General features: G+C 34.9%; 1 protein-coding gene and 1 long non-coding RNA gene across 42 annotated transcripts in view; one reads left to right on the plus strand and one right to left on the minus strand.

Annotated features, from left to right (window-relative positions):
- The window catches only part of Adgrl2 (adhesion G protein-coupled receptor L2), a 624,560-nt gene that overhangs the window by 246,806 nt on the left and 362,879 nt on the right, over nt 1-14,875 (plus strand). For 3 of the 41 annotated variants that reach the window (XM_048814135.1, XM_048814139.1, XM_048814138.1), the window contains one exon: nt 13,731-13,812. The exons of the other annotated variants lie outside the window; for them this stretch is intronic. The gene's annotated coding sequence lies outside the window, so the exon portion shown is untranslated. The remainder of the gene's footprint in view (nt 1-13,730; nt 13,813-14,875) is intronic. 41 annotated transcript variants of the gene reach the window in all.
- LOC125620000 overlaps nt 1-14,875 on the minus strand; it is a 43,218-nt gene that overhangs the window by 22,178 nt on the left and 6,165 nt on the right. The window contains exons 2-3 of the long non-coding RNA XR_007351585.1: nt 8,822-9,166; nt 1,859-1,951 (exon numbers count right to left, since the gene is read on the minus strand). This is a non-coding gene — a long non-coding RNA (uncharacterized LOC125620000). The remainder of the gene's footprint in view (nt 1-1,858; nt 1,952-8,821; nt 9,167-14,875) is intronic.

Consider the following 14,875-nt stretch of genomic DNA (forward strand, 5'->3'; position numbering starts at 1 on the left):
AAGGGGGAGGATGGGAAAGGCAGCGGAGCACAACAGACACTAGTATGGCAATATGTAAATCAATGGATGTGTAACTGATGTGATTCTGCAATCTGTGTATGGGGTGAAGGTGGGAGTTCATAACCCACTTGAATCAAAGTGTGGAATATGATATATCAAGAAATTTGTAATGTTTTGAACAACCCACAATAAAAAATTAAAAAAAAAATCCTAATTGGTTACTCTACAAATATTATCCTAAAAGCATTTTTGCATTTTTATGTAAATAGAAAATAAAGATCTGATAGCATTTTTTATTCTTAAAATAATTCTTGACACTTCTATTTGAGGAAATTTCAAGATAATTATAGTATGAGACAAGAATTCAGTTATATTAATAAGCCATGAATTTGAAACAATGAAATTAAATTTTATCTGAGTAACTAAGCTTTTCACACACAAGCCAAATAAACAATGAAATTAAATTTTATCTGAGTAACTAAGCTTTTCACACACAAACAAAAATACACCAAGGGATAGGTATTATTATGTCTACAGCATTTAAAAATAACTCAGAGCACTGCGGGTATAGCTCGGTGGTAGACGAAAGTTTGATTCTTTTTTTTTTTGGATATTATTAACAATGTAGGGACAAGAACCACAGGAACTAGAAATTAAGATTATCAATCATGAAATCAATTGTTCTTTGGAAAATCTGGTCATTTGTTATCTATTGAAATTTAAATTAATTAAAATAAGTAAAATGAAAATTTTAGTTGCACTGACCACCACATTTCAAATGTTCAATAGCCACATCTAGCTGGTGGCTATAATATTGGACACCACAAATTTAAAACATTTCCATTATCATGGAAGCTACTGATAGATAGTATTGAATTCCACCTCCTATTTTCATGGCCCTACATATTGTCTGTTTTGTGGATAGAATCTGGAAAGTATGCAGAACACTTCTTATTCTGTCCTAAATGCTGATAATTAGACAGGATATCTCCTCCTTTTTAAAAGTTAATGAACACAAAACACTTCATGGCCCTAGGTATTCTATTAAACCATGAAAGTTATAATAAAGTAAGGGTTGAAAATACTTAGAATTACATATTGAGTTCAATGAAGTACTAAAATGTGCTTAGCAAGTCTCCACTTCTCTTCTCTGTTTGGAAAGAAGTTAATGGAAAAAAGGATATTTGTTAAAATACTAGACCAAACAATATTAGTATGAAAGAAGTTCTTAATATGCATAAAGATTAGAATGTCATGGAAACAAAATACCTGATAGTGTAGAATAGGTTTTATCCTATTGGGAAAAAGATTTTTCCTGTCTTTCTTTCAATACTATATTGCTGCAAGACTTGAACTAAGGGTGTTTAAACGTTTAAAGTCATTAATAACAGCATAAGTCAGAGTTTATTTTTTGGTGGTTTACTTTTTTTGTTTGTTTTTTGGCTGAGAATTTGCTATCTGAATATCTTAAAATAATGTAGTGCATTGCTATAAATTTTTTTTTTTTAGAAGACACCTTGCCTAATTTCCCCCCCACCCCAGTTTTTGCTGCTGGTTTTAATATTAAGTGAAATACAATGGTTTCACAACGAAAATCAAAGAGTCTGAAACCTCACATTTAACCATTAATATGAGGACTAATTAGAAGGCAGATTTTTCTCTAAGAAAAAACTAGAGTGGTGTTTTCCACTGTTAAAAAAAGAGGGGTTGAAGTAACAGCTTCTCTTCCATGCCGTGGGTTTGGGGAAGCAGGTGAACTTTTTCCACCTTAGCGTGTTCTCTTATGCAGAAGTCATTACAATGATTATAATCTCAAGGGGGGTTCTAATGTTACCTTTTTTCTCTCTTTCCAACTTACCTCAAAAGGAATCCACTGGCTTTAAAGCCTGCATGCATTCGGTTAATCCCACCTCACTCTTCTGTCTGTCTGGGTGAGCTTCTTCAACAGATTCTTTGAATATGCGTTAAAAAACATAAATCACTGGATTAAATCTGTAGAGAATGATGAAAGCTAAATTCATGTATATACATGTGGTGGGACAAATGGACCTTTTTATTATTTAACCTGAATGAAAGCAATAAATTTGAAACAGGTTTAACTGATGATGTTGGTAATCCATAACAGATTTCCTAAGTGTTTTTGAATGAATGTTGGTTTTGTTCAATAATCCCTTGGATTAAAGAAGGTTTAGATAACTCGAACAATCTGCAAAGAATCGTATTATTTTGCTATTTATCTTTTATTTTTACCAAAAACCTATATGTATGGTTTAGGCTTTAGCAAATTAGATCAAAAATTACATTTGTCACTTCATTTAAAAAAAAAATGTGGCTAAAGTTAGACTGTGTAGTTTTTAACCTATGTTCTTGGGTAGTGGCCTGCTCTTCACCGTGCTGTTAATATGCAGTATTATGTAGTAATATATCTCTTTTTTTTTTAGGTATACAAACAATAGCTTCTTTCAATTACTTGCTTTATTGAACTATCAATTTTACTTTCAGTTTTCTGCATTGTATACACTTCAGGATATAGGATAAAGTTCTTTAAAACTGTACTATATATTCACATATGTTGCCAACAGCAACAAAATAATGTTTGAAAGAATTCTTAGGAGAGGGTTGGGGCTGTAGCTCAGTGGTTGAGCTCTCACTTAGCACATGTGAGGCACTGGGTTCAATCCTCAGCACCATATAAGAATAAATAAATAAAATAAAGGGTTGTGTCCATGTATAACTGAAAAAAAATTTTTAAATAATTCTTAGGTGAATTAATCAGTTCTAATAACAATTACAAATAAATAATTGTTAAGATTTTTTAAGCAATTACTACATGCCAAGAAGGTTTTTTTTTCTATTCATTATCTCATTGAATTCCACACAATTTTATAAGAACAATTATATCCCCATTTTTGTAAATGAGATAGCAAAATAACATAATTAAGAAATCTTAAGGTTACACATACGTAGCAAATTGCAGGTCCAGGGTTCAAATATATCAGAGTCCTAAGGTTGGGGCAGTAACTTGGTAGTTAAACAGGTGCTTAGCATATGTGAGGCCTTGGATGTGATCTCCAGCCCCCTGCCCCCACCCCAAAAAGCCAGAGCACACAATATTATATACCATATTAGTTATCAGTTGCTGTGTACAAGTCATTCTAAGAATTGTGGCTTAAAACAGTGATGTCTATAATTTCATATATTCTGCACATTAGCTTGGTGGTCTGACTCAAAGTCTCTTAGATGTTTGTCATCAAGATGTCAGCAAAAGCCTCAGTCATCCAAAGACTTGACTGGGGCTTGAAGGTCTGTTTTCAAAATGGGTGTTGGCAGGATGCCTCAGTTGCTCCTTGGTTCTTGGCAGAAAGTTCAGTTCCTCATCATTTGGACCTTTCCAAAGAGCTGCTCTAGAGTCCTCACTACATAGTAGTTGATTCTTTCAAAGGAAGATAAAAGTCATAATATTTCTTATTACCTATGCTCAGAAATTACACTCCATAATTTCTGCAATATGCTATTGGTTACACAAGTCATCCCTGTTATGTGTAGAATGAGATGACACAAAGTGAATATCAGGAATTAAAAATCATTTGGGCCATCTTGGAATCTGGCTACAGTATCCACTAAAATATACTACCTTCCCAGACAAGCTGTTTCCTGCATAAAATATATTGCTAGAAAAGTTAGACATCTGAGTTTTTCATGTCTGCACTTACAGATACTGAACAAAGGAACAGCATGGAAAAGTTACATGGAACTCTCAACTGCTACTGATTCAGATCTTTAATATCCTTCAGTGAAGATAATATTACTTTTATTAGATAAAAATTCCCAGAATAATATTCACATCATATTCAAATACAGGAACAAAATCATATCCAAAAGAAGATATTAAATTTTTTTTAGTTATCAATCATTTTGTTCTATCTCCAATTATCATTTTATTTGGCTCAAATTACCAGGGTTTGTCTAGACAAGAAGTCAGCACATTAATTCTATAAATGGCTAGATAATAAATATTTGTAGCTTTGCAGAAGTACAGTCCCTGCTGCAACTGCCAAACTTTCTGTTGGATCATGAAGGCAGACTTGACAATGTGAAAGTAAATAGGTGTGGCTGTTCCAATAAAACTTTATTTACAAAAACATGTGACATTGATCCTGGGGGTGTAGTTCAGTGGTAGAGTGCATGCTTAGCACATGTAAGACCCTGGATTTAATACCTAGCACCAAAAAAAAAAAAAAAAGAAGAAAAAGAAAACACACACAAATGAAAACATGTAGCAGGCTAAATTTGTCCACAGGACATAGTTTATCAACCTTGGTTAAAACCATTCTTTGTGTGGACTTTTTAACAATTATTACTTTGATTTCAGATAACTAAAATTAATTTTACATGACAAAATCCTGTTGTTGTGGTCTATAAATTATTGTATATTTTAGGAAAATTTGAAGCATTATCAAGATAAAAAAAATGAACCTGTATCAAAACAGAGCACCATATGTAAGATGAACAATTTACATATCAAACCATTACTCTAGAATTATCAAGCCATTCTAGAGTATGAACTGACTTGTAGGAATAAAATTTTGATAAATCTTAATTCTATCTGTACTATGAAAATTGTGTTTTTTTTTTGTCTAACCTTTCATTTTCTTTTTTTTTATAATTTTTATTGTTGGTTGTTCAAAACATTACATAGTTCTTGATATATCATATTTCACATTTTGATTCAAGTGGGTTATGAACTCCCATTTTTACCCCGTATACAGATTGCAGAATCACATTGGTTACACATCCACTGATTTACATATTGCCATACTAGTGTCTGTTGTATTCTGCTGCCTTTCCTATCCTCTACTATCCCCCCTCCCCTCCCCTCCCCTCTCCTCCTCTTCTCTCTCTACCCCATCTACTGTAATTCATTTCTCCCCCTTGTTTTTTTCCCTTTCCCCTCACTTCCTCTTATATGAATTTTGTATAACCCTGAGGGTCTCCTTCCATTTCCATGCAATTTCCCTTCTCTCTCCCTTTCCCTCCCACCTCTCATCCCTGTTTAATGTTAATCTTCTTCTCATGCTCTTCGTCCCTACTCTGTTCTTAGTTACTCTCCTTATATCAAAGAAGACATTTGGCATTTGTTTTTTAGGGATTGGCTAGCTTCACTTAGCATAATCTGCTCTAATGCCATCCATTTCCCTGCAAATTCTATGATTTTGTCTTTTTTTAATGCAGAGTAATACTCCATTGTGTATAAATGCCACATTTTTTTTATCCATTCGTCTATTGAAGGGCATCTAGGTTGGTTCCACAGTCTTGCTATTGTGAATTGTGCTGCTATGAACATCAATGTAGCATTGTCCCTGTAGCATGCTCTTTTTAGGTCTTTAGGGAATAGACGGAGAAGGGGAATAGCTGGGTCAAATGGTGGTTCCATTCCCAGCTTTCATTTTCTTGACTTTATACACTGAGGACAGAGCAGGATAGGCACTCAATAAGGATTTTTACAATAAATTCAAAATCTTACCTCCTTTAACTCTTCTACACCTCATGGCCTTCACCTCGAGCCCTTCACTGCCTTCTCTCATTTTTTCAATAAGCTTTTTAGGACATCTTATGATATATAAAGTTCTCTGTTAGTTTTGCTTTTAAAAAGTCATCCAACAAAATGTAAGTGGCAGGTAAGAAACAGCTATTGGAAGGTAATTGAAGATATAAAGACTTAAAAACAAATTGAAAAATTATAGAATAGAATGAACATTGACTTCAAATAGACCGGCTAACAGGAGCAATGAAGCATCAGACAATAGAGTAATTGGTGAGGAATTTATTGGCCTCTGACAAAGCTATTAAAGACCAGTTCAATTTAGTCCCTCTCACTTTTATTTATGTTATTTTTACATTGAAGCCAAGCATTATTTTTTTAAACACTCATTCTAATGTGGTTATAACTATAACTTAAAAGATGTCTACTACAGTGTCCATTCACTCAAACAAATATTTACTTATTTATGGAATATTTACAATGTGTCAGGCACTAGGGAATTTCTCAGAGACACGATGGAAAGCAAAATATAGATCTTGTCCTTAACGTGCATAGAGGCTGATAGAGATATAGGGAAGTAAATAAGCATGGTAAAAAAGAACAGTGTCATAAGGTTTAAAGCTCATGACCAGGTTACTTAACTCCACATTAAACTTTAATATCACAGGTCCCATGCAGTTCAGCTATTTCTGCTTTTAAAAACAAAAGCAAGCTGGGTACAGAGGTACATACCTATAATCCCCATTACTTTGGAGGCTGAGACAAGAGGCTCAAGGTCAGCCTGGGCAATTTAGTGAGACTCTATTTCAAATAAAACTTTAAAAGGGACTGTGTGTGTATCTCAGCAGTAGAGTGCTTGTGAAATATGCACAAGGCCTTGGGTTCAACCCTGGGTACCATTAACTTAAAAAAAAAAAAAAAAGCAAAACACCAGAAAAATTACAAATCATATCATTGGAGTATATTGTTTTATTATTTTTATTATTGTTTTCCAGAAAAAAAAAAAAAAAACACCATTATCAGTGTTTGAAGGTAGGGGAGTTTCATAGACAATTTTTTTAAAAAAATTCTGGGTTTGATGAAATTAAACAATTTTTTTTCTCTCACTGCAAGGACTTTTCAGTATTTATATTATGATAAATACTGTGATTCACTCAGATGGCAAATATAGTCTGTAGTGTATTGAAATATACTTGATAAGATCATACAGTTTTAAGGAAGTAACAGTTAATATTTAGTAGGACATGAATGTTTCTTGGAGTATAGTTTGAGAAACACTACCAAATGCGATTTCATACATTTTAATCAAATCACATTTATTAAATTTTAGGAGAGTGTATTAGTTCATTTCTGTGTGTGTGTGTGATGCTAGCAATTAAACCCAGGGCTTGAGACACCAAGTACAACAAGCACATACTTTACCACATACATCCTCAGCAGTCCATTTTTTATTGCTATGAAGAAAAATTGGAGGTTTATTTTGCTCATTGTTCAGAAGACTCAAGAGCATGGAGCATCTGCTCAGCTTTGGTGAGGATCTCATGGTTGATGGTATCACAACAGTGGGAGCTAGTGTAGGAGTGTTTTTAAGAATGATTATATGACAAAATAGGAAAACAGAGGGATTTGGGTAGCCAGGCCTACTCTTTTTATAACAACCCACTCTAACTGGAGGTTTGCAATAATTACATCATTACCATCCAGTGGTGGTATCTCAGGTAACCTAACCACCTTCTTCTAGACTCCACCTCTTAAAAGTATCATCACCTACCAACACCACCACACTTGAGAACAAGCTTCCAGCATATAAACCTTTGGAGAACACACACAAATCACATGCAAATCATGGCTGAGAGATATTCTTTAAGTGAGATATTAATATATTCTTTTTTTTAAGGCAACAGCTCTCCAATTTTACGTCTTTCAAATTTTGTATTTCTCCATTTTTGTATCTTTCAATTTTTGCATTCAGTTGCTGTGTACTTTTAAAGGAAATATTTGCCTCTGATCCCATTAAAAGCTGTCAGGTTTTGCTAATCCTCAGCTAATTATGCGATAGCATTCCAGAGAGTTCAGAGAGGTAACAGAGTAATCTGAGGTTTCAGCCTACAGAGGACAGCAAAAAGATGAATAGATTAAGCTAATTGATGGCAGTATTCAAGTTGTCCCCAATTTAAGCACCCCCCATTTCCCCCACCTCCAACTTCTCTCTCTCCTTGTTTTTTCATAACCTTAAAAAAAATTCCCACTGGGTTTCTTAGCTTCCTCTCTTATTCACCCTTTTACAAATGAGATGGATCTGTGACCACCAAAGATTTAAATTTAATCATACTACTGATGGTCATGGTAGCAACAAAAATATTATATAATTCAGATATGAGAATAGAAATAGTGTCATGGCAACCAGTTCATAGCAATGGAAGGCATAAACAAGCTGTCCACATCATAACAAACAGATCTCATTTCCAAATTTCCCTTCTACTGCTCTAATGGTTCTGGCTCCATTTTGCACAAAGTTTTTTTGGAAGATGAGACCACACCCCCTTAGTGCATGTGTGTGGACAGGAATTTATTTTAGGTAGGATTTGACTTATGCCAATGTTTGCCTCCAAATAAACCCCCTTATGTTTGAGTCCTCATATTTGGGTCTCTCATAAGAGGCTTTCTCAAATAATTGTTTTGAAGAATAAAGTACTATTTGAAGAAGACACACAATCTTAATGAAACTCAAACAGTAGTTTTTCAATTGTTAGAGAATTCTTTCATCGAATTGGTAAAAAGACATTATTCCTAAGGAACCTGTTTCATTGTTGCAAGTGTTAGATAACATTGTAAACATGCTTTTATTCAGATTACTTTAAAAGGCAGTGTAGTAAGTTATTGCAAAATGGAGATCAGACAGACACCTACAAAATACCTTCCTCCCCTCCTCCTCTTTCTCCTCCTCTTTCTCCTCCTCCTCCTCCTTCTTTTTTAAGTTATGAGCACTTTTAGAAGAAGCCTATGGGAATCCCTTTAGGATTAAGCAGAAAAACCATCTGACATGGAGTGAACACTTATGGAAGGAGGTGCACCGGGGGTATGAAAATGAAAATGGTTTAAGATACAGAAGGAAGGAAAATCAGAGATTGGTGACTGACCAAAGGAAGCACCTGCTTTCCGGAAATTAAAATCATGTATTAGGCAGCTCTGACTTAATTGCCAAATGGGGTGAAGCCCAGCATCGAATGTAAAAGGGTCCCAAATTATAATTGGGCATCATGGATTAAAATTCAATACCTGAAAATTTCCTCAGAAATGAATAGGCAACTGGGACAGACTGCCGAGCCCAGTACAATGTGCTTCCCGCAGCTGACACTGGCAGGTCACTTTATTTGGCACCAAATAAAGTTCCCAAGTGGTCTTTAAGGGCATTCAGCTGCTGAGTGCTTATTTCATTCATCCCTTATTGTGCTGCCAGTAGCAGATCCAAAGAAGTAGCATGAATCAGCTCAGTGGATGAAATTTTCTCAGGCTGAGTGATGGAGATGCGACCCGACTTTCTTCCCTGCATTAGTGGGACTTCTGCAAGCAGTGACGCCCTGAATAGCGATGGATTTCACACAATGTCCTTCAGGAGGAAATCTGTAGAAAGGCAGGATAAAAATGAACATTAAGACATTTCCAAAACACATGCCATTTAGTGAGAGGAAAAAAAAATTAATGAGAAACATTTTATGTATTTGCCATTACTATGTAACTTAGCACGTTGTGAAATGAGGCTTGGAGCTTGCCTTTGCGTGTACCTCCAGCTTCAATGTAGATGCTAACTCTTAAATTTTCTGCATCAAGCATATATTTAGCTCTCTTTATGAAATACTTAGTCTCTTTTAGTTACTTCTTTTTTTCTGGCACCTGTAAGAATTAAAGCCAATCCATTCAATATCTTTTGTTTTATATGGGCTAATTTTAGAGCATATACTCAGTACTGGAGTGTGTTTTCTTGTTTCTGCCAATTCTAGTAAAATTTTCTAATTATAAAATAATATTTTGTGTCCTCCCCCATGCCGGTTTAAAAACTGCTGGAGCTACAGTAATTCTACAGAGGTCATGAACCTGTCTGATGAAGTACAGATGAATGTAAAATATTCTTATGTGCTTTCCAGGCTTTATTAATGTGGGCTTCAGTACACATTTTTTATTTAAATATGTGGAAAGGTTAAAAGGTGGTAGTTTTTATTATTGTTTTGCCTTTGGTTTAGGACAAATTTTGCATGTATCTACAGCAAAAGCAGTCTGCTAATTATTTCATATAAATCACCGTTAGCAGCGGTATTGAATAGAGCTACTATCACTGAATAGTTAAGAGTCTTACATTTCCATTAGAATTAGGAACAAGGGCTAATTATTTTAGTTAAAGCTAAATTTGATCTAAATGGGAAGCATATTTGGCATTTAATCTAGAAATCTAGAGCTGTTACGGGGGAAAAAACTTGAATATGGATGTCGTCTAGAAAAAAACATACAGATTTTTTCTTTTTACATTTTTTTTGGAGAAATTGGTATAGTTACAGTGGGATTATTAATATAAGAATAGTAATATAAAATAATTAATGTGAGATGTTCTGTTCCTATGTTTATGGCCAAATTTTTCAGTATAAAATAAATTACTTTGCCAAGATAAGTTTGCACAAATATTTAAATGCTTCTCTAAATTGAATTTCTTTAAACATTTTGTTATAGAAATATCCAAATTTGCACTAAAATAAACAAATAATGTGAACCCCCATGTACTCACTACTCTACATTAATGACTGCCAATACATTTTATCTATCTCGGTTCTTCTATCTCATAACTCCTTCTCTCCCCAGACTTTTCTTCCTCAGTGTTCTGACTACAGAAGCCAAAGAGTGGGATTTTAATTAGTGGAACTTGTTTTAAAGCTGGCTCAGTCTCAAAGTCAAGCATTTTATTTAAGAGGCATTTTCCTCCAGTTTACCCAGGAAAAGAGTGGTGTGTTCTACCCACAATATAAAGTGCTGGATAAAGTAGGAATTTAGTAAAACGGAACCTCAAGCACTAGGAATTCAAAAATCTGGATTTTTTTCATTTTCTACCAACTTTCTACATAACGGACATGGTGCTCTTTTTCAGCAGTAGAATCTCTAGTCTTCGTCTTCTACCACTCCTCTAAAACTCCCAGAATGTCTTTCTGCCTTTATTTCTCTCCTTATTTATTTTTGCCTCTCTATAAATCATAGATAATAATAGTTCCCACATCATAGCTTGTTAGAATTTAATGACAGCCTCCAAGGACAGGTGCCAGTTAAATGAAACATATAATTAAAATTTGTGCTATTCTAAAATTGGGTTACTTGGCAATACTCAAATCAGAGACAACCCCCATTCAGATGACAGGCATGTAGTCCTTATCCGGGTTACAGGGTGTGCAGCAGATCCAATCAAGTCCAGTCTTTGCTCGGTGCCAAAAATGTCGATGGAATGTTTACTCTGGCTAACCCACATTTCAGGTGTTTATACTTGTAAATGTTCTGCAGCTTCTGCAGCTTGGAACTCTGGCAACCAGTGTTCTTGTTTGTGATTAACCCAATAATTTGGGCGAAGGCTATATGTGTTTATTAAGCAATTAATTTAGGAATATGCATATGTGTATATGTATGTATGCAATTATCAAAGTTATGCAATGCATATGATATTATAAAGTTTCTCTTTAATCTTCAGTACTTTCTCACTAAGAAATGGGTAGGCATGATGTCAGTTTCAGTCTTGAACATAGACATTGTCTTGTTGGATCTCATGCTTTTCCTTTCAGGCATGATTATCATTTTCCTATAAAGAATATCCCTTCAGGTATCCTTGCTTGCCAAAACTCCTGAGTGTCTTGTATTTACTCAGGAGCATGCTCTATGATTCTGTCACTGACCCTGTTGATTCTATTTTGATGATTCTTATAATTTTCATTGATTTCTCTCTTTGGAATTGCCATTTGCACCCTGCATCACACTACTGAGGGAGAGATGTGTATCTCTATTGTGTTGGAAAAGTCCTGATCTCTTCACTGGACACTCTGAATGAATATGCCTGACCAAACTAACCACTGTGATGTGTTCTTCCATTCGCTTCTACTCTTTCCTTCCTTGTCTCCTTGGGTCTACTTTGAGATCTTAAATCTGTATCTTACCACCATCTTCTAACAAGGTGCTATTCTGCTTGTACAATGTCTCTCAGACAATAAGACTTTGCTGATAAGTCATCTCTATAATCTCTCTGGGCTCATTAGTGATACACTGATTGGCAGACTTACCCAGCCACAATCAGCTCCGTTGGTAGCTGAGCCATTTAAACTCAGTGATACTCTGGGCTTATCTTTTATTCTTAAGCCTCAGCCTCTAAAAACCAGCATTAGGAGGAGGATAGCTTCTTTTCCCAAACCAAGTGTCATGCAGAGGATTATCCTGCTAGGAAATGAGACCCTTCTTTATGCTCATTTGTCTGGTTTCCATTTCAAATTTTTTCTTGTTCCCATAGCTTCAAGGCACCAAGAAAAAAAAAATCAAGTTACTACTATTTGACCAGAAACACCTTTATTTTTATATTATTTAAATGTTCAGTCTTTCCTGCCTCACTCGGTGTAGGTTTCACTCTAACAAATGTGCTATGGAAAGATTTGGATGTATATTTTATTTGATTTTGATTTTCCTTTGAATAAATCTGGATTTTTTTTTAAAAAAAAAAAAGATCTGTAAGAAAAGCGCAAATCATTAGGAAGGCATTCAAGGTAGATTAATTGCTTATCAAGTTTTTTATTCTCTCTTCAAACCATATTGAACCACTTGTTTTACATGAATTCCAAAGGCTGGCACTAGATTTCACTTCAGGAAATAAATGACATAGGGTATTATATTTTAAGGACCATTAAAACCTTGAAATTGCACAGTGACTTAAAAAACAACAATTTATCTAGCCTGGATAGCTTTGTAATGGCTATACAATGGGGAAATTCATTGTTAAATGATCCTCCCATTCCTACTTCACATGTAATGCTTGGCAGGAAGAGGAAGGAAAAATGAGTCTAGTATCCGGGCACATAGGGTCTAATGTAAATGGCATTGAAACGTTATGGGTTTTTGTTCCAAGTGGATCAGAGAGAAAGTACCAAATCTTCCTCTAAAATCTTGTGCTCATTGACCCATCGCTGCTGATTAGAAACTATTTCTGCCTGGACTGACAAAGCTAACCTAACCCAGGCTGTTGTCATAACTCCAAACCCTCATCATCTATTACTAAATGGGCTTTTTATCTATATTTTAAAATGTTTGAGATAAAGAGCAGAAGGTAGTTGTAATATTGTTCATGAAACAGTTCTAATATGAAAGATTTAGAAAGTACATTAAGTGGCATTTGAATCTGATGCTGCTGTTGCCTAATTTATCTTCTTTCTAACCTTTTCTTTTATATCTTCATTACAACATCTATTAAGGCAAGGAAACCTAGCTGCCAGAATAAAGGCAAAATGTGACAAGTTCTAAAACAACAAGAATGATAATATGGAGAATCCTTTTCAGCAAAATATCAAACCAACAGCAATAAACAACCAACGAACCCCCACCTGTTTTTTTGTGATGAAAATCAAACAGAATTTGAGTCTATAAAGAAGCAATAATTGCTTAAGTAACCAAAGTGATACAGTTCATTATTTTTCTATTGTACATTCATGTTGTTCCCCACCCCACCCCAAGGTGCACATATAATTTGGGTTTTTAAAAATATTATTTACATATAGCACTTGAAAAGAGATGTTTTAGAAAGTCATACAGTGCTCTTCTTGTAAAAGCAATGCCCTTTCCTGTTAAGGCCAAGGATGCTTTCCCCCAAACACTCATTCCCTGCTCAAGACAGTGTAGCAGCTAATGAGGAAAACAGGCCAGAATCTCAGTTGAATGTTTTCCTTTGTTTATCTAGGGAGGGGTTCATTCTGCAATTGGAAGACTCCCTTAGTATCAATGAGTTGAAAGTACTCACATTCTGCCAAGAGGAAAGTTGTAAAGCTTTGTGTACCCATAGTTTAAATTAATCTAAAGCAGTGCAAAAGAACTCTGTCATTTCAAAGAACATCAACCACACTGCTTCCATTGTCTCTGATTATAAAATACATTTCACCTAATTTACATTGCATTCCATTTCTAGATCCAGGGTCACTGGTTAGCAATACTAGAAGATCTGCATCTAAACTGACAACTCTGATATTGGCACTTGCTGTTTATCACAGGTATATGATGTTTTTTAAGCCTACTGGGGGTTTCCAAAATAGTTTTAGTTATTGGCAAACAGTCCTTGAAAACTACTCCATGCCCAATAATAATGAGCACCTTCACACGGATTTTTTAAAAGAGAGCATTAATTCAGAATATAAATTAAGAGAATATGTTTGATGGTGAAAAAGCACAAACCTGCCTACACATTTTGGTTTCATGTATAAAATATAAACAGCGTATGAACTTTCCCTTGTGTCCTCAGAGAGAGAGAGCTGCAGCTTTTTTTTCCTTCTGAAGGGTGCTTAAAATATGTTACTTTAAACATTATCCCATAAATAAAATACAATGCTTGCCATAATTATTTTTTCACCCATACATAGGTCCTACAGATACTGTTCTGAACCTTGATTTTTCTCCTGAGATGCAATTTAAGGGTTTAAAAAAAAATCCTTTAAAAGACTTTCTATGAAACATGCAGTTTTTTTTTTAATTTGTGTTTCTATATGGCCAAATTGCTCTGTTGCTATAAATACTGTATGTAAAATTACCAGATTGCTTGGCATTCCATTTTTACAGGGGATACTGCATCGTTAAGCACTGGAAGAATATAATATAACTATTCAAACGGCTTAAAATATTTTGTAACCATAAATTATTATCCAAAAATATTTTTCAAGTAGATAAAAAGAGTTGTCAATTCTGCATAGTGAATGCCTCATAAGGGGCTCGTTTGTGGTTGAAAACTGAATAAAAGCAGTAAATTAAGACCAGACTTAACCATAGAGAAGCTGTAATCCACTACAGATTTCCTTGGTGAATGAAGTATTGTTATGTGGATTTATCCTTCTTGCTTGTACAGTTAACCAGTCACATCTGTGGCCAAAGCGCTGTCTGTGCTCACAGACAGGGTGGGGTCACTAACCCCAAGGAGGTAAGCCATGCTGATTCTACATTGTATTGATAAGTGCAAAATAAACACAACTGGTTTCACAGGGGGTGCCTGTGAAAGTGTGGAGGGTGTACCAAGATTGAACTATAGTTAAGAGGGGAAGAGGTACCCCACAGAGAGTGGGCACT

Source organism: Marmota marmota, unplaced genomic scaffold (assembly GCF_001458135.2).
Source record: "Marmota marmota marmota unplaced genomic scaffold, marMar, whole genome shotgun sequence".
Classification (NCBI taxonomy): domain Eukaryota; kingdom Metazoa; phylum Chordata; class Mammalia; order Rodentia; family Sciuridae; genus Marmota; species Marmota marmota.